Source organism: Ixodes scapularis, unplaced genomic scaffold (genome assembly GCF_016920785.2).
Source record: "Ixodes scapularis isolate PalLabHiFi unplaced genomic scaffold, ASM1692078v2 ptg002055l_1__unscaffolded, whole genome shotgun sequence".
In the NCBI taxonomy this organism is placed as follows: Eukaryota; Metazoa; Arthropoda; class Arachnida; order Ixodida; family Ixodidae; genus Ixodes; species Ixodes scapularis.
In genome coordinates, this window is record NW_024610229.1 from 479,203 (window position 1) to 505,130 (window position 25,928).

A 25,928-nucleotide genomic window follows, 5' to 3' on the forward strand; every position below is an offset into this window, starting at 1 on the left:
TTGGTGTCAGCGAGGAAGTATACTTCGGTTCCTCTTCTGTTAAACCAAAATATTTTGTTTTTCAGTAGCGTAGCACTAGCACTACAACAAGATGCGCAGTCGTCCGGATGATCTCATCTTTGTGGCACGAGACTTGAACCCTTGACGGTCTGGTGCGCTCGCTCAGCGTACTCTCAGAACGTCGTCAGAATAAAGTGGGCCAGTCATAACAATCTCAACTTGCCGAAGAAAAAAGAAAAAAGGAGGAAATTTTGTTATGAAAGACCCTCTAGCCGAGGCAAACCTCACTTGTTTCGTCATGGACACCTCAGATACCGACACTCGCTTGCCCGACCCTGCACAGCCTGTTTCTCAAATTCAACGGTGCCGTTCCATCCAGCGCGTCGGTGGAACGTCTTTTTAGTTTGGCTGAAGACATCTTTAGGAGGAAAAGGGGAAAACTCTCCTATCAAGAACTTTGAAAGTCAACTGCTTCTGAGAGCGAATAAACTATTTTGGTGAAAACGCAAGCCATAAATAGACTGCATTTATCTTAGGCTCGCAGGATTTTTCATTGATCCAAACTGCTGTTCATTTTGCTACCACAAAAATATAAAAAGTAACTTCGAAAGTAACTTCAAAGTAACTCGCTACTTTTTACAGTAGTTAGTAGTTTACTCAATTACTATTAAAAATGCGTAATTTCTACTCTACTCCAATTACCTTTGGCGTCGATACTCAATAACTTAACTTAACTACCTTTTTTGAGTAATTTGTATGTGTCTGTGCGTATATAACCATGTTCCATACCACACATTCTCTTTCTGAAATGGATGAAAACGAACGAAAGGCACGGCATGCTGGGGCTCAGCGTCTACGCAGACAAGCACCACCAGAGCTTCGCCCCAATCAACATCATTCACCACGTGGAACTGCGGTTTCTTTAGTTGTTTTTTTTTTGCCCTACACGAGCCCAGGAGCACGTGCTCACATGCTCGTGAGCACGAACACCCGACGCCGGACATCGGACGGACATACGGACATGGCTAGCCCCTAAGGAGCTTCGCCCCTAAAACTGAAGGTGGGTTATGGCGGCGGCCTGGCACAGCTGCCTGAAAGCGTCTGCACCATATTTTGGGCTCTACGCAGCTGCGCCATGTTCCCGATTCTGTTCGCTGAACTCCTCGTGGCAGTGTTCAATGGGTACGTGAAGCACTGTGTTACTCTGCCGCGAGGAATGCACTGCGTGCGGTGGTGTGATGTTCCTTCAAGGGTCTGTGATGTTCATTTTCTGAATTTGTCATTTTCTGCTTCCGGTTATAGCCAGTGTGAGCTCTGGGGTTTGTATTCTATCGCATAAACAACTGCAGTGCTGAAAAGACACGGCCCGATCCGTATAACTTTTCTGGACCGACAGGCACCGTACTATCCAGAAATATGTGCGCGCATGCCATTTATGTCAAGCAAATAAACGACCCAGAATTGCACCTCCTGGACCACTCCGGTTACTTTCTCCACCAAGCGGATCAGCGCAAAAGACTCGACATCCCGGTCCGTACCCCCAGTCACAAGAAAAGAATCCACGGATAATTGTAGCTATCGACTACATAACGCGGTATGCCAAAACGCAAGCGCTACCCGCCGCCACAGCTGTTCACGCAACCCGTCTTCATTTCGTCGTCCTCTGACATGGCACCCCCCAATTTATCATCACGAACCGCGGCACGACGTTTGTAGCAAGCCTTCTAGAGGTCTGCCGCCTTGCAAACACAATTCATAACGTCACCACTGCATATATCATCCGCAAACAAATGGCTTGGTGGAGCGGTTCAACCCCACTCTGACTGACATTGTCTCCATGCATATCACAGATGACCAAGACATGTCGGATTTAATTTTACCGTGCGTTACTTACGCCTACAATAGAGAGTTTTAGGGAACCGTTTTTGCACATCCGATACGGTACGATGGGCCCTCCGGTACGAACTGCGCATGCGCCTTTCTTCTGCGATCTTACCGTAATGCGCTGGCCGAACCGTAAGGCACGACCGGCACGGCCAATGGCCGACATGGACAGTCTCGCTTGGTGAGCAAAACGGCTCTTTCGCTGGCGGAGGGAGCGTGCCGTGGCTCCAAAAATGAAGAAAATAACTCGTGGCAGTGCCTGGCAGGAGCGCAATGTGTGACAGCAAATCAATAAAGTTTGAGTCAGGAAATAAGAAGAAAAATAAAGACCAAAACGCAATTCGACTTCTTTAATTGAAATAAATTAGTGTTTAGTGTAGCCAAAAGTCGTCTGCTCGGTAGCTCAGTGGATTGGAGCGCCGATTTGTTGAACTCGTAGTGGAGCGGCAGTGTAGACTTCGAATCCCGCTGGCCCAACCATCTTTTTTTTTTAAACATTTTTTTGTGTTTTTTCTGTCTTTTTTTTACAAACACTAGATGTGCATTTCGAGCACTTATCACCCGTTTTTTACAGCTGCTGTTATGACTGAGGATTTTTTGTAGTGGCAACAGTGAGAAACAGCCTTCTGCATCATGGCTCTGGATACCTTTTAGTTAAAAAAATGCTGCATGAATTAAAAATTTCTGTACAAATGCTAATCACATATATCCTATAAAACGAGCCCTTTGAATATTGGGTGATAGTTTTAATAGGTGCACAGCAGTAAAGTTACAGGTTTTGCTTTATATTTTCTTCGTGGTCGTACCGTACACGGCGCAACGATCGGTACGCGGGCGTACGACCGTGATCGTCTGCTCTCTGTACCGTAAGAGAGCAACATGAGCGCCGCATCTACCTCCGTCCCTCCGCCTCCTCCTCGCAAGCGGTTTACAGCAGAATACATCTTTCTACTTCGGGAGGTGCTAGGCGCTACTCCTTTTTCACTCCAGCCCTTTGGAATGACGCAGCGTTGAAAAAGACCTTCTCGTTGCGAGGAGCGAAGGAACGGATTGACCTCCTCGTAAATAAAAATAGAGATTTGAGACGTACTGTAAGATACGTCATTCCAAAAATATACACACTGTATGGAAAGAAAAACAGAAATCATTACATTTCCCAGAGTACCTCATGAATATAGAATCCACTAGGGTACTAAAAAGGAAACTAAGGAATTGGTGTCAAGCATCTGAGCTGTAGATATCGTAGCCTAACCGTTGGAGATATTTCGTACTTTTATTTCATGGTTGCGTGAATAGACTTGGCTATAAACACCTATATTTCATGCTCTAAAGTTTTCCTTTTTGTATTTATTTGTGCTGCTAATTTTAGGTTTCTTTCATTTTTTTTTTGGGGGGGGGGGGGCTGCAGAGTGTTTTCTTTTTTTTTGTAACAACATGTATTCTAGCTGGTCGCCTGGCCCCACATACAAGCAGAATGCTGCTTTTGTGGGCCAGCTCTTTATTGTGTATGACTTGATCTGAAAATAAAAATTGAATTAAATTGAAAATTTAATTGAATTATCTTTGTACAAGAAAACTGACCGCATCAACTTGAGAAAGTGTGTATATTTTGGTTATTTTTGTATTTTTGCGAGATTTAATATTTCTAGTTTTATTTGTCCATAGCTTTCTTAATACTCGATCCTGCATTGGGCCTGGAGGGAAAGAGACAGGATCGCTAGCAGACGACTTCGAATGTCGATGATAAGCGCGCGCGAGCGTGTTCTTGAGCCAAATCGAGTTTGCTTTCGGCAACGTTTCAGCATATCGGGACGTGGTTGGTATAAACATCATATTTGGCTGATGTAAAACAGCAAAGCTTGCCCGCTGAGAACGCATGATTTATTAGAAAACAAGCTATCATGTACGATCGAGGCATTATTTTATTCCCCAAGTATATAAATCTGGTAAACTGAAAAAAAAATACGCTGGCACATCATCCCTGGTATCACAACTTTTTTGTATATTCAAAAGCAACGCCAAGTTGAACGTCCTATGCCTTGCCGCCAACAAGCGCCTTCTCTTAGTGTATCGGTGCTCGGTGGCACCCGAAAGAAATGCGACTGACTCCGTGTCACGGCAGACCAAAAAGAATGTTTATTCCCTCGTGCCCCTGCACAAGTCACGGGCCCCACGGCACGCGCGTTCGTGCCTCGCTTATATAAAGCGGGAAGTTCAAAAGAGACTCACGCCACACTTAGTGCGCAGACAGTCGTACAAAATCACTTTTTCTAAATTGCTTTCGCTGTATAGAGCCAACTCCAAGTCATCGTCAAAAAGATCGAGCGCCATTGTTGTCGGAAAGCTCGTCTGCTTCTTTAGCAGACGAACATTTTAGAACTTCGCTCTGCTAGGGGCGACACGCCGTGCTGCGCCAGGTTTTATATTACGGAAGCGCATTCATTCCAGTAAAAAAACGAGACGAACTATAAGTAGGTATACAATATTTTAGGTTCTCTACATATTTAGGGTGCTATCTTTATTTACTTGAGTTTCTGCGATTTGTACAAACACACGCAAATTTGTCTTTTCTCGTTGAGGCGGATGCAGGTTTCCGTTGCCAGGGGGCGCGACCTGTACCGATCGTCTGCAATCGTCTGCAAATACGGTTCCCCCAAAGCCGTTTTAGGGCACACGATCGGTCCACACGCCCGATCCAAGGTATCGATCGTTTTTGTTTATCGATCGTATTTTGTTCCGGTTCCCTAAAGCTCTCTAATATCAGCCGTCAAGCCACGACCGGTTACTCTCCGTGTGCACGCGAGCCATTGTCCACTATCGACACCGTTCTGCCATGCCCAGACGAGTCTTCTCTGGATATTTACACCCAAGCCATCCTCTACCACGCAAAAGAAGTTGGCCAACTTTCCCGCATTCGAACAGTAGAATCATGAGAGCAACAAATTATTCATTGCGCCGAGCGCCACACCGATTACCTGCAACATTCATGACGAGGTATTCATTTGGACACCCTCTCGCAAGCCCGGAAAATGCGAAAAGTTCCAGAAACAATTCAGAGGCCCCTTTCGGATCTCTCGCCAGCTGACCCAACAGACAATGAAGCGATTCCCGTCATACCGTCCCGGTACAACCGCTGTAATACTACTGATGACGTCGCCCGAGTGAAACACTGCACTGCCCCCGCCAAGTCGCGTAGCTATGTGGCCGGCGGACCGGCGGACCGCTGCGCCACTCGGGCAGCAGCGCTTCAGGTGTGCTCAAATGATTGCTTCAACAATTGTACTAGTCAATATCTCTTTATTGCAGTGGTTCTCAAACGGGGTTCCGCGGACCTTTTGGGGTCCAGGAAAGCGTTTTAGGGGTCCGTGAAGCCCTGCCTCATTAGTCGAACGCGGCAATAAAAGTTGTGTTTTTTCAGATCGAGAAGGAATTTTTCCATTTTCGGGCGAATTTTCACCTGTGACTGTCATGAAGAGAAGTCTACTTCACACTAGCCCTTCATTAAATCCATTTATTATATCATTATTATATTTAACCAATACCTTCCCCCTCCCCTCACCCGAAAGAGGCCATCCATCACCTTTGCCAATCCACAGGGGGTCCGCGAAACATCGATGGTTGAGAACCACTGCTTTATTGTATTAAACCAATCTATGCACCAAGAGCCTAACAATATATATATATATATATATATATATATATATATATATATATATATATATATATATACATATATATATATATATATATATACATATATATATATATATATATGTATATAACTGAGAAGAAAAAAACCTTTAGTGAGAAACAGCAACAACGGACGATTTAATCCTCGACGTTTCGGCCGGAGTCCGGCCTTCGTCAGGAAGAACTATATATGTATATATATATATATATATATATATATATATATATATATATATATACATATATATATATATATTGTGAGGGCGCTTCTGCGTAGCACTGGGTCATTTCATCCCAAATCGCCCAGGCTAAAAGTGCGGAAATTTTATATTTGCGGGAAAAGATATATTTTCGGTAAGAAAGGGAGGACATAAAGAGCAAGTTTCCGGTATGTTTTCTTCTCGAGGTACGGTGCGTAGAAGATTCTGCGGCTGAAATTAGCGTTTTTCCTGTCGTCGCAGGCCGTACGTTTGACACCCTCTGCTACCGTTGCTTTTTTCTTTACCATCTTAGAAAATTATTCCATAATATAGTTGGTACTGTAAAGACACTCTGGTAAAACTAGAACTTAATAAGTGTTCCTAGATTTTTATTTTTTTAATAAATGTGAAACTCACTTTTTTTGGTTGATATTTGGTCAACTTTGGCAGGCAACTATGTTGGTTAGACTTAAAGGGGCCCTGCAATGACTTTTTGACTGGTTTTTAGTTTGCACTGAACCTGAGCGTACTGAACGTAGTAACTTAATCCAACTTTTCTTTTCTCAAATTTCGCTTTATTTTAAAAGTTATAGGCAAATCAGAATTACAAAAACAAGCAAAAAATAACCTCCTTCATGACGTCGTAGGTCCTGCCTTGAGTGGCCTTGAACTAGAGGAGGAGTAGTGAGCTCATCGAGCGCACACGGCTGCCGCACTCCGTGTCGACGGCTCGAGAGGGCGCCACTAAAGCACGTGTTGAATTGGCTGTATGAAGCGGGCGGCCAGGGCAGCTCGTATTGCATTTGCAGCGCGACTAAACACTAATTCGGCAGAACATTTCATTGGCCACAAACGACAGCAAACACGGGGTAAAGATCAGTTCAGAACGGGAGCCACTTCGCGCTGACGCACCGCCAAATGGCCGAATCGCCAAGAGGGCCCGCGCCGAAGGCCTTCGAACGCTCGGAACCGGTCGGATTCTTGAGCCGGCATACGACCACAGCGCCGCCGCGTACATCCGGGACCTTTCTACGCTCCTCGTTTGTCGTAGCCTCATCCCACTAGCCTTTTCTAGTATGCGCCGTTTTTTTCCGCCGCTTGGTGACGGGTATGTCGACGGGTCATTTCTCGTTTCCGTACTTTCTAAACTGCATTTGTTTCTTTTCTGATCTAAAATAGTGAACAAAAACTACTTTCATACATAATTGAAATGGTTCGCGACACTTATATTTTGTATCTCGACTAAAAAAAAGCTCTTAGCGGCTTTGACCAGTGGCAAGCCCAGGACCAAAGACGTCACATTTTGCGCGCTTTCGGTACCGCGGGTCGCCCTCGTCGGTGGAGGAGGTTTCCGCGTCGTCCGGTTAAAATATGACGCACTGATATTTAGTTACTCTCTCCGTGCCCGCTGGCTTGCCCCAACCCCAAGAGACATGGAAACCGCGAAAAAGGTAGACGCTTAAATATGATTGCAGGGCCCCTTTAAAGACCTAACAAAGATGCCATCTCCCAAGGATACCGAGAACATTTTAAGCTCATTGTGTCCTTAAAAAAAATGGTTGAACACCACACACATGGACTAAATGCGAACGCGACCGGGAAAGGCAAATAAATACTGTTTGGAAAATATCTATTATGCCAGGATAGGGCCAGCAGAACTTTGGAGAGGAAAGTGTTAAATACAGAGGTAGAAGAGGATACAAGAGACATCTCTATTTCACTTTTTTCTGTCCATGCGCACCGCGAAATGTTTTTTGGGGCAGGCACGCAGTAAAAATCATAGCGCAGAACCAGTCCATACTGTAGCAAAAATCATAAAAATAGCAACTGCTTTTTTTTTCCCGGGTTAGGCCTAGCTGCTTCTCGGCGAGTATCCCGATAAAATAAGGAACTGAAATTACTTCTCATGCCCATTTTTCCAGTCGCTTTCACTGGTAGTGGAGGTTGTTCCGTAGTAATTTGTGCATGCAAAGCTTACTAGCTTACTTATCTGTATGACACTGCTTGAGTAAATATTTGATATTTCTACTGCTAAATGGACATGCTAAATGAAAAATTTAGCATGTCCAAGACCTTGGACGAAAGGAAAAAAGAACCGGAAGGAGATTGGCAAGCGGTCGAGGCTTGATGACATTGCTGCAGATTTTAAGAAAAAGCAAAAGGTGCAGAATTATCAGACACCTAAATACTTTTGCATTCTGAAGTTATGATATTCCAACAGTGGCAATGTATTTTTACCCAGACCCAGGAGACGAGGGCAGCACCTCAAGAGGATAGGATACTTCGACATCTCCTCCAGGAGAAAGAGGGGAAAATAGAAAGACTTCAGAAAGAGCTTGCCGAGGAACAGGCTCACAGCCGGAGGCTGGGTTTGGCCCTTGCAATGAAAATTGGTGTGCATGCTTCTCTTTCTTATTACGAACTGGGTCTTTTAAAAAAAGGAGCTATTATAACCTGCATTGCCGTTCAATTTCTACTTGGTTTTTCAGAAGCTGCCTCAGAACCGCATTGGAGGAGGCCTGGTACTTCAAGCGAGGAGCATCTGTTGGCTGAACCACCGTCTTTTGAAGGCATTGAACTGCTCGGTAAGATTCTAGTGTACAAATTTATTTCATCTTTTGATCATGCTTATCCGTGGATCTAATTTTGTTTAGAAGACTCGCCAAGTCGTCTAGTAGAGGAGGTCCCCAAAAGTCCAGTGCCATCAACCTCGTACACAGGCAAGTTTTAAGCGTTTTAAGTTTGTGTTGAGCTTTTACCTGTTAAATGACTGTCAAATGTAATAACAGACAGTAAGATTATCCTGCCCAAAAACTGAGAAAAGTAAATCCGATTTTAATTCTGATACTCTCGAAAATACCTGTAAATTTCTGCAAGCCCAAATGCTGCGCTGGGCAGATGAATACACGGTGCCATTTGACAGAAGGCAACCCTCATGTAGTCACTGTAGTAAATAGAAACTTGTCATCTAGAGGAAGAGCTTATATGTTTGCTGCCTGACGTGGACCATAACTGTCCATCACTTACTGGCAAAGGAAGAAGACTGATTTATTCACAAAGAAAAACGAGAGCGAGCACAAAATGCTGGCATGACCGAGTTGAGGTGCCATATACTCGATTCACCCTTAAGCTGACAGTGCAGTGGAAGGTATGCACTGGATGTACCAATCGGAGCCAGCAACATGCAACATCAACGTGCATTGTCATCGCGCCAGAGAGTGCGGTGACATCCCGCACAGCTGGCTCTGAATTTGGTCCATCCAGCACGTATCTTCTGCTGCAATGTCAGCTTAGGGTGAACAGAGTATAGTCTGCAATACAACCGTAATTTTCCACCACGCCGTCCACATCGACAGTCACCACCGATGCCATGTTCGCAGATAGAAGGAGACCGGCATGCAACGCGCGCGACCAAGCTCTCCTTGACCTCTGATTGGTCCGTCGTTGCAGTCGTTCCCGAACGTAACGAGAAAGTTCAGCCCGGCTCAACTCCTTACGTTGCAAACGAACACGAACAAAACGACCGTTTGGCACTTCGTTGCTATGGTAACTTGTTCCAACCGGTTGCATTCGTTCGTAAGCGTAGTGGTCGCTCCGAACGCAACTGTCTGAACGGGCCTTCAATTGCATGTGCAAGTGACCCAAAGATTAAATTTTCTAAATCAACAGTAACCTCAAAGTTTGTTGATGGCAGTTGAATTAGTATCTAAGCAGTTTTCCTTTAAAGGGCTCCTCCAACGATATTTCTGCTTCTGCTTCTTTTTTTTTTTGCGCTCCCTGCCTTTGGTGGTTCGGGAAATTCGGGCAACAAAGACAAGACCGCAAAAAGGAATGGTGCATCATATTTTAATTTGACAAGGCGCAGAACAGTTGATAGATGGTGGCGCAGCAGGATGCTAAATGCGCGTGGCGGGTACGTTAAAAGAACTGGCTTCCTGATTGGCCAGGTTCACCAAAAGTTTCTTTCTGAGTGCGGAATAATAAGTGACTGTTCTTACCTCATAATTATTTATAAAAGTTATTTTTATTGAGCTCTGAGAGTTAAAATTTTAAGAACTAAATGTAGTTTAATATAGCACGAAAAGAAGAAACAACAAAAGCAAGTTTTTTGTGATGTGCGCCGTCCCGCGGCATCCGTGTCGCGGAAACTGAAACCAAACTTTTAGACGACACATTGTACTTACAATAAAATAAAATACAATAAAATGCTTACATGCTCTCTCTTTTCGTGCGCTTTCACGAAACTCGGCTAGATGAGTGGGGACCCCAGTCACCCCCGCGGCGTGCAGGGGGCGACCTGGGTAACGGAGGGACGATGCACGAATGCAAGCACGGAGAGGCGAGCTGAGCGCCGGCGATGCGTGCGCGGCTTTGGAGAGGCGGCCATTCTATTTGACACGCCAGCGGCTTAACGGCGAAGGAATGTTGTGCACCTGCGTAACCCCAGTCCAAGGCAACACTGTACCAAGGCTAGCCGACGCTAGAGTCACTATACAGCTACGATGTGGATCTGGCTGTGGAGGGGTGACAGCATGTATCGCGCGTACCATTGGCAGCTCCAGTTACGTCAGAGTGGTCTACTGTTGTAAATTTTATTTGCTTATAACTTCCCAATTAAATTTTATTTTTGAAAGCGTTTTTTTGTGTTATTGCGTTGCTTGTTGTCACTAAGCACAAGTTTCAGACCAGTCAGAAAATGATCGGAGGGGCCCTTTAAATTAAGAGTTTGCTTATGGCACTTCTTCCTTTTCGCTAGTTCTATACCAAAACCTACTCGGAACCTATCTTGAAATGTGCTCAAAACCTGTTCAGAGTTTACTTGACACCTATTGCGAAACTCGCCTTGAAACTGTGTGTTCACCAACCATGGGCTCTTTTGGAAAAACAAGCTGACCCCTGGTGAAATTCGAACCTGTGCCAGTGCCGGTCAGTGCAGTTAAAAATCAATGCCTTCGTCTACTCGGCCACTGTCACAAGCCTGGATGGGTGCATGTAGATGGGCGTTATAAACCACACACCGGCACGTCTGTGGTAGCAGATTGACACGCTGGTGAGATACTTCACGGTATTATTTGTTTTCAGGAAACCTTTCCGGAGCGGAAAAGTCTACTGACGAACCTTCACTGGGCCGAGCTCCTTTTCCGTCAGCTGACCAGCAACCGGGCAAGTACAGAAATGCTCAAAAGGGGCAGAAAGCAGATTTCTGATACAGTTTGTTTACGGTGGTAATTAACTTTACGGGCTGTAAGGATCCTAAAAATGCCAGAGTTGTGATCATGCGCACCATATTTTTGTGTTAAAACAGCAATTCAAAATGGCAGCCAGAATGACAAAGGGTGCCCATCAACAAACAGCAAGTGAAGGTTTCCCGCGCCCCTGACTGGCCGACCCGTAGGAAATTTCTTGAATGTGTCTGTGCATCGTAGCCCAAACCTTGTTTCTCAATGGCGAGTCTTTTGTCGCACCATTGTGCCATGGAACTATCAAATCTGTCGCCCCGCAAGCTCGAGAGACCGGAATGGACAGCAGGCATGGTTGCCATATTGTACGATGCCATCCCGATGAGCGACTTTGATGACGGTCATTGGAAGCGTTCGCTCTAGGAAGCATGCTAAGCGGATACAAGAATGTGCAAAGAAAATGTATTTCACTGTTTTCAATACGATGATTACAGTACTGTTGCCCACACTGCGGAAAATGTGTTTCTCTCGAAGTATAATTTGAAACGAGCCTAAAAAGGTAAAATGATGTTTGCAATCTTTGCAAAATGTAGCATTTTCATTAGTCAACTTTTACCGGTGGACCAGGGTGTTTCCTTCGTAGAGAATAGTTTGAATTTATTTCTATTGCAACGTGCTCGATATTTGGTTTTATAGTCTGAAACTTTTAATATGTAATATTAAAGTTTTAATAATAATGAATGTTTTATACGCAACTTTTCAGAATCTGCGGATCCCTCTCTACCCTTCGTTCATTCGTACGATTACGCAGTAATGTTTCCCATATTGATTGAGCCAGCTGGGGTAGAACACCTACTTAGATCATTAAAGCCTTCTTCTGCCCCTGGTTTCGATCTAGTTAATCCAAAATTCTTAAAAAGCACAAGTGTTTATTCCTCTATCATACTAACAAAGATCTTTCAGCAGTCACTCGACAATGGTTTTCTACCCGCGGAATGGAAAGTCGGGAAGGTGATTCCACTCCACAAATCAGGTAACAAGACCTCTGCACTCAACTACCGACCCATATCACTCACCAGTATCCCCTGTAAAATTCTTGAACATATTCTGTTTTCCAATCTTGCTAACTTTCTCGAATCGAATTCATTTTTTACATTCGCGCAACATGGTTTTCGAAAAACTTACTCCTGTGAAACACAACTGGTGTCCTTCATGCATAAAATGAATATTATCCTCGACCACTTATCATCAGCAGATTGCATATTTTTAGATTTTTCCAAAGCATTCGATAAGGTCTGTCATAAGCTGCTGCTCTATAAACTGCGTCAACTAAACCTTGATCACAAACTTCTCACGTGGCTTGAATTCTTTCTTATTAACCGTTCACAATTTGTTTCAGCTAACGATCTAACATCCGAGCCGCGCAGTGTCCACTCTGGTGTACCGCAAGGCTTGGTGCTTGGTCCTCTTCTTTTTCTTATTTACATTAATGATCTCGCGTCAACTGTTTCCTCCCACATTCACTTGTTTGCTGATGACTGCGTACTTTTTCGTGAAATAACTTGCGATAATGACATAATCTGCCTTCAATCTGACCTTAACGCTATCTCTGTCTGGTGCGAAGCATGGCGCATGGCATTAAATATTAACAAGTGTAAACTAATGCATGTGTCCAGAAAACCTTGCCAATTGCCAAAATACTGCCTTAATAACATACCCCTTGACCCTGTATCCTCATACAAGTATCTTGGCATTCATATTTCACATGATCTGACTTGGACCGCCCATACCACATACGTGATTAATAATGCTAACCGGATGTTGGGATACCTTCGACGTAACTTTGCCCGAGCATCTTCGTCATTAAAACTACTGCTTTACACCACACTAATTGCCTCTAAATTGGAATACGCCGCGTCAGTTTGGGATCCCAGCCAAGAAACCCTAATAAACTCACTCGAAATGGTCAAAAATAATTCTGTTCGTTTTATACTTTCTAACTATAACCGAACCGCGAGCATAAGTTCAATGAAGTCTAGCCTCAGCCTGCCATCTCTCGCATCTCGCCGTAAAGCTTTTCGTCTCAGTCTCTTTCATAAATTGTTTTACCATTCACATCTGCACGACGAACTTATTTTACCTCCTCAGTACATCTCATCTCGGTTTGATCATGCTAATAAGGTTGGAATTCCATCAGCCAGAACTAACGCTTTCTTTCAGTCATTTCTGCCACGCACATCTGACGAGTGGAATCGCCTTCCTGCTTCAATAGCCACTATCGAAGACTCCCATCACTTCAAGAACGCCTTAGCTAACATTGTATGATTATATGCCATTTTTTGTTTATTTGTATTACCATTTTTGCTGTACTCTGTTTGTTTAATTTCTTCTTGATTGTAACCACTCCCCTCTCTAATGCCTTTGGCCCTGAGGGTATACTAAATAAATAAATAAATAAATATGCACTAGCTGACACCTACTACAGAATACAAAACCAAAACCAAGGTTCTTCAAAAACCTGGTTGCACCCTCCTTACCATTCTCTGATGTAGAAAGGGAGGGAGGCGCAGGTTGTGTCACAAGCTGCACCGGTGGATGTTGTATAAGGGCAGGGAGGTTTACCATTTTTACTTAGTGTGAGCAATTTTCTTGGGGTTGAAGATTAGGAAAGGGACAGCGTGTATCACGTTTGGGTAAATTTTTGCCTGTAGTATACTTCTTTTCAGCGCAGGTTAGCAAAAGGCAAAAGTATTTTGCGATTCATTTGGAGCAACGCAGCAGATGTGTCAACTATCCACAAGGAAAAGTGCACTTTGACTGTGCATTGTCATGTTCTACGCTCATACATTCTAATTGGGGCCCATCTTTTTCACTTGCCAAGTTCGCTGAAACCAAGGAGGTTATAAATACTAGGAGGAGGCACGTTGCAATATTGGTGAAGCCTAGTCATAAAAAGTTTAAACGATTTTGTGCCCAGCGTGACCGCAGATCTCTCTGGCGATTGGTGCGCGTGACATGTCACGTGGGAGATGGATGGTTGATTGTAGGACTCCTTGCAGGCTTGCGCGCGCTCCGTCCGGTAGGTTTTATCAGATCGAAGGCTAGACTGTGATGTATTCTAGTACCCCATAGCATGACGAAGGCTAGCTATGGTCACGTGATGTAGTCACGTTGGCATGGTAAGTGAGGAGAGTAAGGAGGAAAATGAGAAAGAGGCGAGGCGTCAAGGGAGCATGGCTTGTGGAGGCTACGCAGCCTCCGTCATGCCCTCTCCTACCCTTCTATTCTCCTTGGCTGAAACAGAGTTTAGTCTGTTAATCATTCCATTCTTGGGAGCAAACCATCTCCTTGTCCCAAATATTTCTGATGAAATAAGCTCTACACCTGAGTGCAAGTCAAGATAATACTGCTGACATACTGTGTCTATTTTGGTGCAACATAAGAAAAGTACAAGCTTCGCCTTCAGCTCCTGATCGTTTCCTTCCGTCGTATGCGGCTGAGTGTTTGCTGAAGTGTTACTAAAGATAGAAAGGTTATGCTGGAGGCAAAGCTGTTACTATTTTTCTTCTGTGGCAACAGGGTATGGTATCGAATATTTAAGACAACCCTGAGACAGGGGGCACAGAAAGGGGACAGAACACGATCAAGTTTCTTGTGAGACTTCGTCGTGTTCTGTCCCCTTTTTGTGTCCCCTGTCTAAGGGTTGTCTTAAATCATGATTTTAAACCAGCTCGTTCTGTGTTTTGTCCCTTGTCCGTATCCCCAGTCTCGGGTTTACAACTATGCTAAACCAGCTCGGCTGCGCCTTATCACTCATTATAGTATCCAAATTGGTAAGGATTTCGAATCTAAGCAAAGATACTACCTTGCTTGCAGGATTCCTGCTGCCAGAGCCCGCTCTACCATGTGCAGGCCCTGCACCACCAGTGCTGATCGAAGGAGATGGAATAGTAAGTGACCAAAATTGCTTTGAAGGAACAATGAAGACGATTTAGGAACTTTGTTTGACGACTGAAATAGGCTTCATGTATAATCCAGGGAATGTTGACCAATTTTTGGCCCTAATCGTCGCCTGCGTGTCGCACAACTTAATAGACTGAGCTCACTAATCGTTGGCGCATGCATCACGCCACCATAACTGTAGTTCACTGGATGCTGATGGCAGTACACCAGACAGCTCGTGCTTTGCTCGCGTAGGCTAGGCTTGCAGCTGGCTTGTGGCACGTGCAAAAAGACTGCAGCTCCCACGACACATTGCGGCAGCGGCGCCCATATTTATGGTCATATTTACGGCCATATTTACTAGAGTCCTTCGTTACTTTCCTAGTCATGGAACTTCCCCGTAACACTATGTGAGCGCTTCGTGTGCTGCAAAGCGTGACTGTGCAGTGGCGCTAGCGTAGACAGTTCAGCATAACTGGACAGCAGATGGGCATTCAGTAAACGCAGTGGTTGGCCCCCCGGAGCCCACAATCAAGCCCCACGGCCGGTTCGCTCATCTTGCGGTTGCGGTTAAGAGGAATTTTTATGTCGCAATACCAGCTCCACGGGGACATGGAAGTACCTTGCGCCCCTGCCTGATGGCGCGAAAATCCGTGTCACTTCAAGCACTAAAGTTGGATTTCGCATGCAGACACTGACCGCAGGGGCTTGCAATTCGAGTCTAATTAAAAGCACCCTTGCACTTTAGGAGTGGCAGGTAAAGTTGCGGCCGGGGAACACCAAGATGAGCCAAAATGATAGATAAATCACGCTACACAAAAGCAGAGACGGGACTTGGCGTGGAAGGCTTCGAATTGTGGCATGATAGGACTTCTATGTTATAAATTATATTTTACGCGTGTCTTACTTTTTAACTGTGATCCTTTTTTAAAAATTGTGCTTGCTGCGTCTAAGTTTTTCTTTCTTGCTCAACTTATCTTTTATAAGTTAGTATTACAAAATGTTATTGTTATTATTATTTTAGTACTTAATTTTATTATATTGTTATTTTTATTATGACAATAAAATAATATTACAAAATATATATATGTACATAATATTACAAAACTGTTGTCACAGCAAAATGTAGAAACTTTTATCGCATTTCACGCAAGTAAAGGTTTAATCTTTTATCTTGGTTTTACAACTTTCTCATTGCAACTACAGCTGCTAGATTTTTTTTTTGTGGATGTTTCAATTTTTGAGTTTACACAACTGCAGTGTCTGTTAGGACCAAATATGCGCCTTCTGTTATTGAATGAGTCGTAGCAAGCACCTTGAATATTGAAAAAACAGATAGAATTGTAGTTGCTGGGGAAACAACGTTTGTTTCGACCCAGTTTGTATGAAAGTCATGCTAATGCCATTATGAAAGTCATGCTGATACCATTATCTTGGCTTCCTTTTAACAAACATGAAACCATGTTATCAGCGCAGTAACTTAGCTTGATCTTTTTTTTTCTTCAGGCTTGTCGATTTAACAGGTGATTCAAACAATAAAAAGTCTGTGGCACAGTCGTGCAAGTGGTAAAAAAAGCAAGACATGCGTAAAATATAAATCTAAAAAAAAAGGTGTTTAGTGTTGGCGCGATTTGAACCCAAAACTTTCACGCAGCGATGACAAGACTCACCACCGTTACCAGTACGCCACGCAAGACGGCAGAACTTGCGCAGCTGGCGCAGACGTATATGTATAACACCACTGCTTTTGTCTTGCGTGATTTATCTTTTATTTTGGTGCATATTGACCTTTTCCGGCTGTAACTTTACCTGCCGCTTTTAAAGTTTAAGGGTGTGGTTAATTAGACTGGAATTGCAAGCCTCTGCGGTCAGTTTCTGCGAGCAAAGTCAAACTTTTGTGCTCGAAGCGACACGCATTTCTGTACCATTAGGCAGGGGCATAGGGTGCTACATAGTTCCATGTCCCCAAGGAGCTGGTCACGTGACATAAAAATCCCTCTTGGCCACAACTGCAAGATGAGCAAACCGGCCAAGGGGACTGATTTTTGTCACGGGTGGGAGAAAAGTCAGTCTGCTCTCGCTGAGGGATGCTAAAATACTGTTAGCAGACACGTCGTCCGGTAACGCAAGGGAAAAGTGTGGTTTGTCTGCTATGAGGCATCGACACCATTGTGGGCCGTATGGTACTAATTATGTCCCACGGGCGGGTGGAGAGGTCGGGAAAAAAAAAGTTAAACTGAGAACATCTACTATTTCCTGAAGGGCGCAGTTGATGACCTGTGCTTCATTTGGAAATGCGAATTCCATTCGTTCTCCTGTCGTACATAACCTGACATCCGCTGGTGAATAAATAAGAATTAGAAACAAGCACCTACCTCGCATGCGAAAGCTTTCCTCTTCCGTAAATAGGTGAGGACGTCTGACCTACTTAGGATTATGAAAGCTCTCGTATGCCAGGTAGGTGTTCATTTCAAATTCTTAATTATTCTCGGGTGGATGTTGGGTTACGTACGACAGGAGAACGTATCCAAATTTCTAAACGATGCACAGGTTGTCGATTGCGTCCTTCAGGAAATAGCGGAGGTTTCCAATTTAACTTTGTTTTCGATCTCCTCTATAATCTCACCACCTGCTAGCTAGTATCTGCTAGCAAGTGGCGTCTCTGTTCCGTCAGCAAATGACACCTCGTGGCTGACGAACCGCGCCTCTTTTGTAGCAGACGAACCCCGATCCGGCTGAGATCGTGCTCTCACCACTGACCAAAATCGGGCTCCATGATTAGAAAGTTTTAACATATTAGGTGACAGCGTCTCTAAATCGACTGGAACAGAAACTGCCAGTAAACTTCACAGCCATTCTTTTTTTTTTCGGCATGTCAACAGATGGGCAGCTTTCAAATGCGAGGTTAGAATGCCAGAGTTTAAACGATACTGGATTATCTGAGACCTTAATTTTAAGCACAGTCACGAAGAATGAGCATCATGCTGCCGATTCAAGTACTTTGCGCAAAGGCAAGTGTGAAATTGTGGGTTGCGTGTGCGTAGTCGCGCACTGGAGGCTTTGCGCGAAGATAAGCGTGAGTTTGCGGGTCGTGTGCGCGTAGTCGCGCACTGCATGACCAGGCATGAGTGGCATTTTCATTCGTAACTGCTGCATTTGGTAAAGCATATGGGTAAACCTGCAGTCCAGAGGAAGAGCAAGAAGACACGCGAGCAGAATACGCGCAGCACGGCCGACCTGAACACAGTCTTTCAGCACGAGAGCTGCCGCTCGAGTCCCGTAATGAAGTTTGAAATTGTGCAGTAGATTTTCAGTGAGCTTGCTGTTCTTAGATCCAAATAGGCAAGTAGCACCCTAAAAAACAGTCCGCTTGCTTTTTTTTTCTTGGTCACAGGTTTTTTTGTGAGTATAGGTAAACGTCCACAATTACACCTTCAAAGAGGCATCTCCGCGTCAACACGGCTGGTTCCTCTCTTAAAGCTTGGCATTTTAGTGAAGGTATGTTTAAAGTATTCTCGTATGCAAGAAATTGTCAAGCAAACGGAGGATAGCAAGAGTATAGGTGGTTTGTCCCTACTTTCGACAGGAGCTTCTGTTCCTGTATCAAACTTCGGTGGAAGTTTCATGACCAAAAGCATTATTAAGGACTCTGGTTTCCCATTCAAAAGTAGTGTAAGGCTTCTTCCTCATTGATTTTCTCATTCTCGGCGTCCACGGTGGGTTCTTTGCTACCTACCAACACCACGAAGTCTTCGTTTGTTGGAGCACCGCACACCACCACAGTGCTGTCAACATCCACGTAGAGTTTGCACAGCCCCTTGAAGACCTTAATACCCTTGAAAAAAGAATTTCAGTGCCCTTAATACTCCTGGAATTTATTTGCATTCATTGTATTTCTTAAACATAAACATGCAGGCGGGTCAGTTATTGTCTTTATTTGAATATCGGGAAAACTTTATTTCGGCTCTTTTCTTTAAAACTTAGGGCCAAGCGAACTCGTGACAATAAAATGGCGTGTGCACTTAACCCGCAACGGCACATGATCTTGTTATATGGCAGTATGATTATGAAGTTCAACGTTAGGTTTGATAATGTGACTAAGACTCACTGTTTTGCCAAACTGTGGTAGTCTACTAGATGGAATGTTTTCCAGATTAGTAGATTATAGTGTTCACAAGGAAATTCTTATTGAATGCAGGTTCACCTTGGCAGTGGACTAAAAGTCCCCAAGCTTAAGCTAGATGATTTGGTATCCAAGCTACCGGAGCAACGCTTTGTAAGGGACCTGTCCCGGACGATTTACTCTACTGTTGAGCTCTGCGCTCGCAGCGTGACTGGAGAGCCGAGCCGGCGCTTTCTTAAAGAGGGCGCGAAAGGGAAGCTGCCGGTGACACCCGCAAAGATGATGGCCCTTGCAAGTAAGTGCATAGAGTGTCAAAATATATTAGAATGAAAAGGGGTCAACTTTCAACAAATAATGTAATAATGTAGAAAGTTGATAGAGTTGGTAAATGTCTTAAAAACAATGAGTTGAGAGATGTGCTGTCCTTGTTCAAGTCTTTTTTAAATTTAAACTATTTGGAAAACCAAAAATTTATTGAGGTTCACTTGGAAAACTAACAGGAATAATAAGGTTGAAGTATTAGACAACTAAATATTTAATAAATGAACTTGTGCTCACAAACAAAATAAAATTGGTGGCGACTAGCGTTGGCGGTGTCGATGTCAGCGTGACTGGTAAGACCTTACCATAACCCAGGACTATCTGCCTGCAGCCACCATGTGCTTCCTTTTACACACATTCGACAGCCAAGAACATTTCCTAGAATAGAAAAACAAGCTTTCGTGGTTATATTTAACTGGGACATTCCAGACAACCAGAGGATTAAAAGAACTACCGGTGCCCAATATTGGGCCTCTGCCCGACAGCTAAATGTGCTGCCATCTTGGCCATGCATGCTGCATTATGTTTTGTGAAAGCTTTGCAAATGCAATCCCTCTGCTTTTTTTTTTTTTGCTTAAAGGGCACCTCCAACAATATAATTATGTTTCTGCTTTTTTTTTGCGCTCCCTGCCTTTTCTGTGGTTCGGGGGATTTGGGGAACAAAGACAAAACTGCAAAAGAATGGTGCATCATATTTTTATTTGACAAGGTGCGGAATGGTTGTATCGATGGTGGGCGCAGTGTGGTGCTAAACGTGCGTGGCAGATGACTTTAACGGAGCTGGCTTCCCGATTGGCCAGGTCCACCAATAGTTTGTTCCTGAGCGCGGAATAATAAGTGTGAATGTTCTTACCTCATAATTATTTATAAAAGTTGTTTTTATTGAGCTCCAAGACTAAGGAAAAAACTAAATGTACTTTAATAAAGCGCAAAAACAACAAAAACAAGCTCTTTGCGACATGTGAGCCGCCCTGCGGCGTTCATGTCGCGGAAACTGAAACCAAACTAGCAGACGACGCATTGTACACACGTGCTCTCTCTTCTCATGCACTTTTACGAAACTCGACTCAGTGAGTGGGGACCCCGGTTGTTGCGGCATGCGGGGGGCGACGATGAAGGGACGATGCACGGATGCAAGCACTGAGAGGCGAGCTGAGCGCCGGCGATGCGTACGCGGCTCTGAGAGGCGGCACGCCCACCGCCCAGCGGCTCTGCGGCAAAGAAACACAAGGCACCACTGTATCAAGGATAGCTGACGCTAGAGTCACTATAGAGCGACGATGTGGATCCGTCAGCGGAGGAGCCGCCGCGTGTTTTGCGCCTACCATTGGCATCTCCATTTACGTCACGCAGTGGCCCACTTCTGTAAATTTCGTTTGCTTATAGTGTCCCCAATAATTTTTATTTTGCAAAGCGGTTACCGTATTTACTCGAATATAACGCGCCCTCGATTGTAACGTGTACCCTTTTCTCGAGGTCCGAAAAAAGAAAAAACGCCATGGCTTCGATTGTTACGCGCGCCAGATTTTGTAGGTTAAATACAGAAATTAAACTTTTTCTCACTTGGAACAAAGGTTTATTCCGAATGCTTCAATCTTGCGATGAAACGAACGGCGCTGTCTCTCGCCGGCAAGGTCGTCATCATGGCGACGGTCTGGTGCAGCGCTCGTGGGACAGTACGCATCACTCGTCATTGTTGTCGGACAACTCCTTATCGCTGTCAACGGCCCAAAGCATTTCATCTTCGGTGCCGTCCATAGCGTTAGGAATTCCGCACTTCTTGAAGGCCTTGATAACCTTGGCAGTCGGGATCGTGCACCATGCATCTTTCACCCATCGCACGTGATGCGGCCCAATTTCCATCGCTCTCTGCGTACAATATCCCTTTTCTTTTGAATCCAGCATCATGGTGAACGCGGTGGGTCTGTGCAGTGGGAACTTCCACGCTGATATGAAAGAAACACAGGAGCTGGCTACGCAGCTTCTTAGCGCGTAAATGGGGGCGGCTATTTTGGAATATCGATGGCGATATGGTAGCGCAGTTTTGGTCACACTCGTTTGTAGCGCACATGCGATTTTTGGACCTTAGTTAGATTCAAGTAAATGCGGTAGTTTCTCAGTGTTATTGCGTTGCCTGCGGTCACTCTCGGCACAAGTTTCAGACCAGTCAAAAAATTATTGAAGAGGCCCTTTAAATCTCTGTATTCGGGAATGGATGGACACATTTCCAGGAATAGACGGAGACATATTCCCTGTAAATCAGCTCTTAAAATTATTAGTTACATGGTCATGGATGTTTTACAATCTGAATTTAGGTTGATTGGTGTCTTTGGCCAGGTGTTTTGGTACTGCCAACCTAGGTTTATAATTGCCACTGTAGCCACTTGTGGAATGTTTTTGTTAAAATGTTTACCATATGATTTGTAGACTTGCACTGACTTAATTTAAAAGTAAGTGAAGGATGTGCCCGTTCTGTCCTTCATCTTAATGTTCCTATTAATTCTTCCGTGGCATATTACCGTTAAGATTTCATCCATTAAAAAAGAAGCAATTTTTTTCAATGCTATGTATATATATAGTTAAGAGTTCAAAACCATATGCTTTGACCTTGATAGATCTACTTGTAAGTTTCAAATGATGTTACGCCCACACCAACCTGAATGTACCGATCACATTTTGACAATACTTGTCATGCATGGTCGCTCTCGAATTGCGCTTACCTATTGGTAGAAAGAAAAATTCTGTCTTTATGTTGTGCATTTCTAGTGCTTCAAAACATTTACAGGGAATTAAGCCCTCCAGTTCCTTTAAATTATATATATTATGTTTGCGAAATTACAACAAAAAGAAAAAAAAAGTTTTTCATCCTTGCACAGCTGTTTAACGCAGATATATTTACAATTTCTCCAGGTGGCCTGATGTACTATGAGAGGACAAAGAAGCCAGAGCCTGAACGTCGCCCGATCCTGGAGCTCCAGACGGTAGTCCGCGACATCTTAAAAGACTTCTTGCCTGATGTTGCGAGGCAGGGCAGAAGGAGGGTCGCTCCGAAAGAATAAAATGGCAGTGATTCCTTATACCGTTTCACAGTGGAATTATTTACTCAACGGCAAGTACATACTAGTTGAACCAGCGTGACAAGTTAATGTGACCAGTTGAACCACCATGACACGTTCAACCACCATGACCAGTTCAACCGGTTCAACCAGTATGACCAGTGTGACCAGTTCAACCACCATGACCAGTGTGACCAGTTCAACCACCATGACCAGTGTGACCAGCTCAACCAGTATGAAACTGGTCAAACTGGAGCAATATCCAAGTTTGAAACTGGTACCAGTTTGAACTGGTTGCCAGTTTAAACTGGTCTTTCCAATAGGGCTCTAAGGCAGAGATTGCTTCAGGACGTCACCATTTTGTCGCTGGTCGCATTTTAGTGTGTTTTGTCCTTTACAGGGGAAGCGGTTGCGCTTGCAAGTGGGATTTGCCAGTTTATATTGAATCAGTAGATTTGACAATGATTGCTACCCTAAATTTGATATTACGAATAATCATGATTGTTCTCTTCCGGGTTATGCTCCGTTTGCCAAATACAAACGCAGACTGAAACGAATGCTCCCTAAAAGCTTGGGTTTGGGCTAGTTGGTTGTACATCAAAAGACGTGCTGCGCTGCGAAGTTCTACAGAACAAACGCGTGCCCAAAAATTGAAAGGAAAAGGATAAGTTTACACTGAGATGAAGAGAAACACAGCGAACACGAATGGGCGCAGACTAACGACTGTTTATTCTTTTCTTTTTCCCTCCTTTTCAGTGCATGAGTTTCCCAATGCGCGAGTTTAGAAAGGAGCGAACGCTATGAAATAATGATAAATGTCTTCATGAAGATGTGTGGGCTTTCGACTTTTGTGGTGTTTTTCCCTTTTCTGCTAAACGTTCGGTTTGAGTTCAATTGCTGCTAGGCAAGCAACACTGCTTGCCTAGCAGTTCAGCGCCGGGACCTTACACAGGAAGGTCCCGACGCTGGTGCGGGCTTGGCCGCGCCGCGTGAACGGCGAGCCCCGCCCAGTCCCGGTGCAGTGCCGTTCCTGCTTCAGGTCCCCAGCCCGACAGGCTCAGTCCTCAGAGCCAATCCTTATCCCAAGGTTACGGATCCGTTTTGCCGACTTCCCTTACCTACATTGGTCCATCGACTGGAGGCTGTTCACCTTGGAGACCTGCTGCGGATGTGGGTACGGTCCGGCACGAAAATCACACTCCCTCACTCGGATTTTCAAGGGCCGACGCGAGCGCACCGGACAGCGCAAGAACCGCACTGCTCTACGGAGCCACCATCCCTATCTCGGGGCGAACCCATTCCAGGGACTCGATCTCCTTACAGGGAAAAGAAAACTTTTCCCGGGGCTCGCCCAGACAGCGAACAAAAAAAACACGCTCGTCAGACTTTCCAGATGGCGTGTTTTCGAGTATCCTCCTCCACTGTCGATCTGAAGCCATTATGTTAACTTCGTGCAGTCAAATTTATTGAAGATATTAATAAAAATTTTGTTGTTACTGCCTGGAGACTTAACATAAATAAAGGGCCGATCAACCTAAGTATATAAATGATAAGTAAATGCACCCCCAAATTATCTCAAGCCTTCTTTTTCGTTATCTTCGAGAGGGACGTGTATCAGTGATAAAAAAAAACGGAAACATTATTTTTTTTAAGCTGATTAAAATAACATGTCTTCCTCATGCATACTCAACTTCTCAAACATAAAGGAGTCTGTTGTGCATTTTATTTGATGAACAACAATTTTAGGTGTATATGGGCTGGATGAGTTTCGGAAAACCGACGGCAAGAAAGCGACCAATTAAGTAGCCGTCATGTCGAGTAGACTATGAACTACTGCTTAGCTCTATTTATGATGAACAAAAAAAAATAGCACAGATGATGCTTACTTGCAAATTGAATCGACTGTTATCTTGTAAAGAAAAAAACCTCAAATGGCAGGCTATGTCGGAATTGTCCACTCTGATGCGCGCTATTTTAGGCCAGATCCGATGCGAATACAAGGCGCAGTCTTCCTATAAAAAATAGAGGGTCTGTCCTTAAAAGTTTTATGACATTTCGAAAACATTATTGATCTGAGCTCCGTTGCATCGTCATCACCTATATATGTTGCGAGGACGTCTCGATTTCATGATTTCCTGCACTGCAATAACTTTCAGAGTCGAAGAGTACAGCTGGAACATTCTGCGATGCAAAGTTGTACCAATCACGCGTATTTTAGGCGACCCAACAGACTGATAACTTTTAGATTCAGGTTAAAATATAACACTAAAAACACAAAAAAAAAATCAAGAAAAGACAGATATTAATGTAGTTTGTCATTTACTGTTCCATCAAATTTAAATAACGCAATTTATTTCTCGGTACCTGAATATAAGTGAATTCTAAAGATGAATATCTCTTTAGCTGCTGAAACCATTCTTTTTTTTTTTTTAGTTTTGTACGGAACGCTGTTTGTTCATCTTAGCAAAAATATAAAATAGCGCAAAAAATACAAGGAAAGAAGTATACAGGACAGGCGCTCACTTTCAACTAGTTTTATCCAGGAAAAGTAAACGTACGTATATATATATAGCTTCGATTCAGGAAACGTGCCCACGGCAGCCGAGAAGGCAACAGCCTCGGATGGTTTGATCGTGCTTGAGGACATCAGCATTCCAGCTGAAGTATCTTCTGCCCTTAAGAACATTTGCGTGGTGCTGCTTTGCCTGGTGTATATATATATATATATAAATCAGCGCCTGTTCTGTATACTTCTTGTCCTTGACTTTTTGTGATATTTTATATGTTCTACATTAGTTTTGTGCTCCCCAAAACCGAAGCAAACCAATAAAACATTCGGTTCCACACTCTAATGGAAACTAAAAGCTTAGAAAGAAAGAGGAAAAAAAAAAAGAAAACAATTCTGTAATAGGCTCATTCCACGTGAAACGTCCCAGACGTTGCGGTCGACCACCTCCGATTTCTAAAAAAAAATTCTTGGCCTTCGGCCACAATGTCCGTGGCATACCCTAAAATAGCTTTGACGAAAAAAAAAATTTGTGTTGACGTGAGCGGGATTTTAATTTTTGAAAACAGCGTGAAACTAGGCATCACTCAATAATTTACGAGCTTTCGTATCTGTAGTAAACTTTTGCAATAGCGTTTTATATGTAGAGTTAATAATAGAAAAAAGAAGCGGCAAGGCAACAATGAATATGCCTTCTTACCAACAATGCCTTCGAACTTGATAAGGTCATTATTTCTTAGCTTCCATCCACTGCGGCAGCGAATTCAGGTCTAATTTACTATTGAGAGTGCTATTAAACATATATGAAGCCATATTAACAACTTTTCTAAAAAAAGCATTAGCATAAAAAACAAACCAATAAAACACGCCATTATAATAATTTAGCAATACTCACTTATCCTTGCTAAATCTAGAATTGTAGGAAAGTATTATCAGATTAGTGCAGTTCAATACACACACACACACACACACACACGCACGCACACGCACGCACACGCACACATACGCACACAAACACACGCACAC

At 43.8% G+C, this 25,928-nt stretch overlaps 1 long non-coding RNA gene across 1 annotated transcript; it reads left to right on the forward strand.

Moving 5' to 3' along the window:
• The first annotated feature begins 20,954 nt into the window (after positions 1-20,954).
• On the forward strand, positions 20,955-22,417 carry LOC121834641. The gene is made up of 2 exons (XR_006077295.1): positions 20,955-21,258; positions 22,251-22,417. It is a non-coding gene; the product is annotated as an uncharacterized LOC121834641 (long non-coding RNA).
• The last annotated feature ends 3,511 nt before the right edge of the window (positions 22,418-25,928 follow it).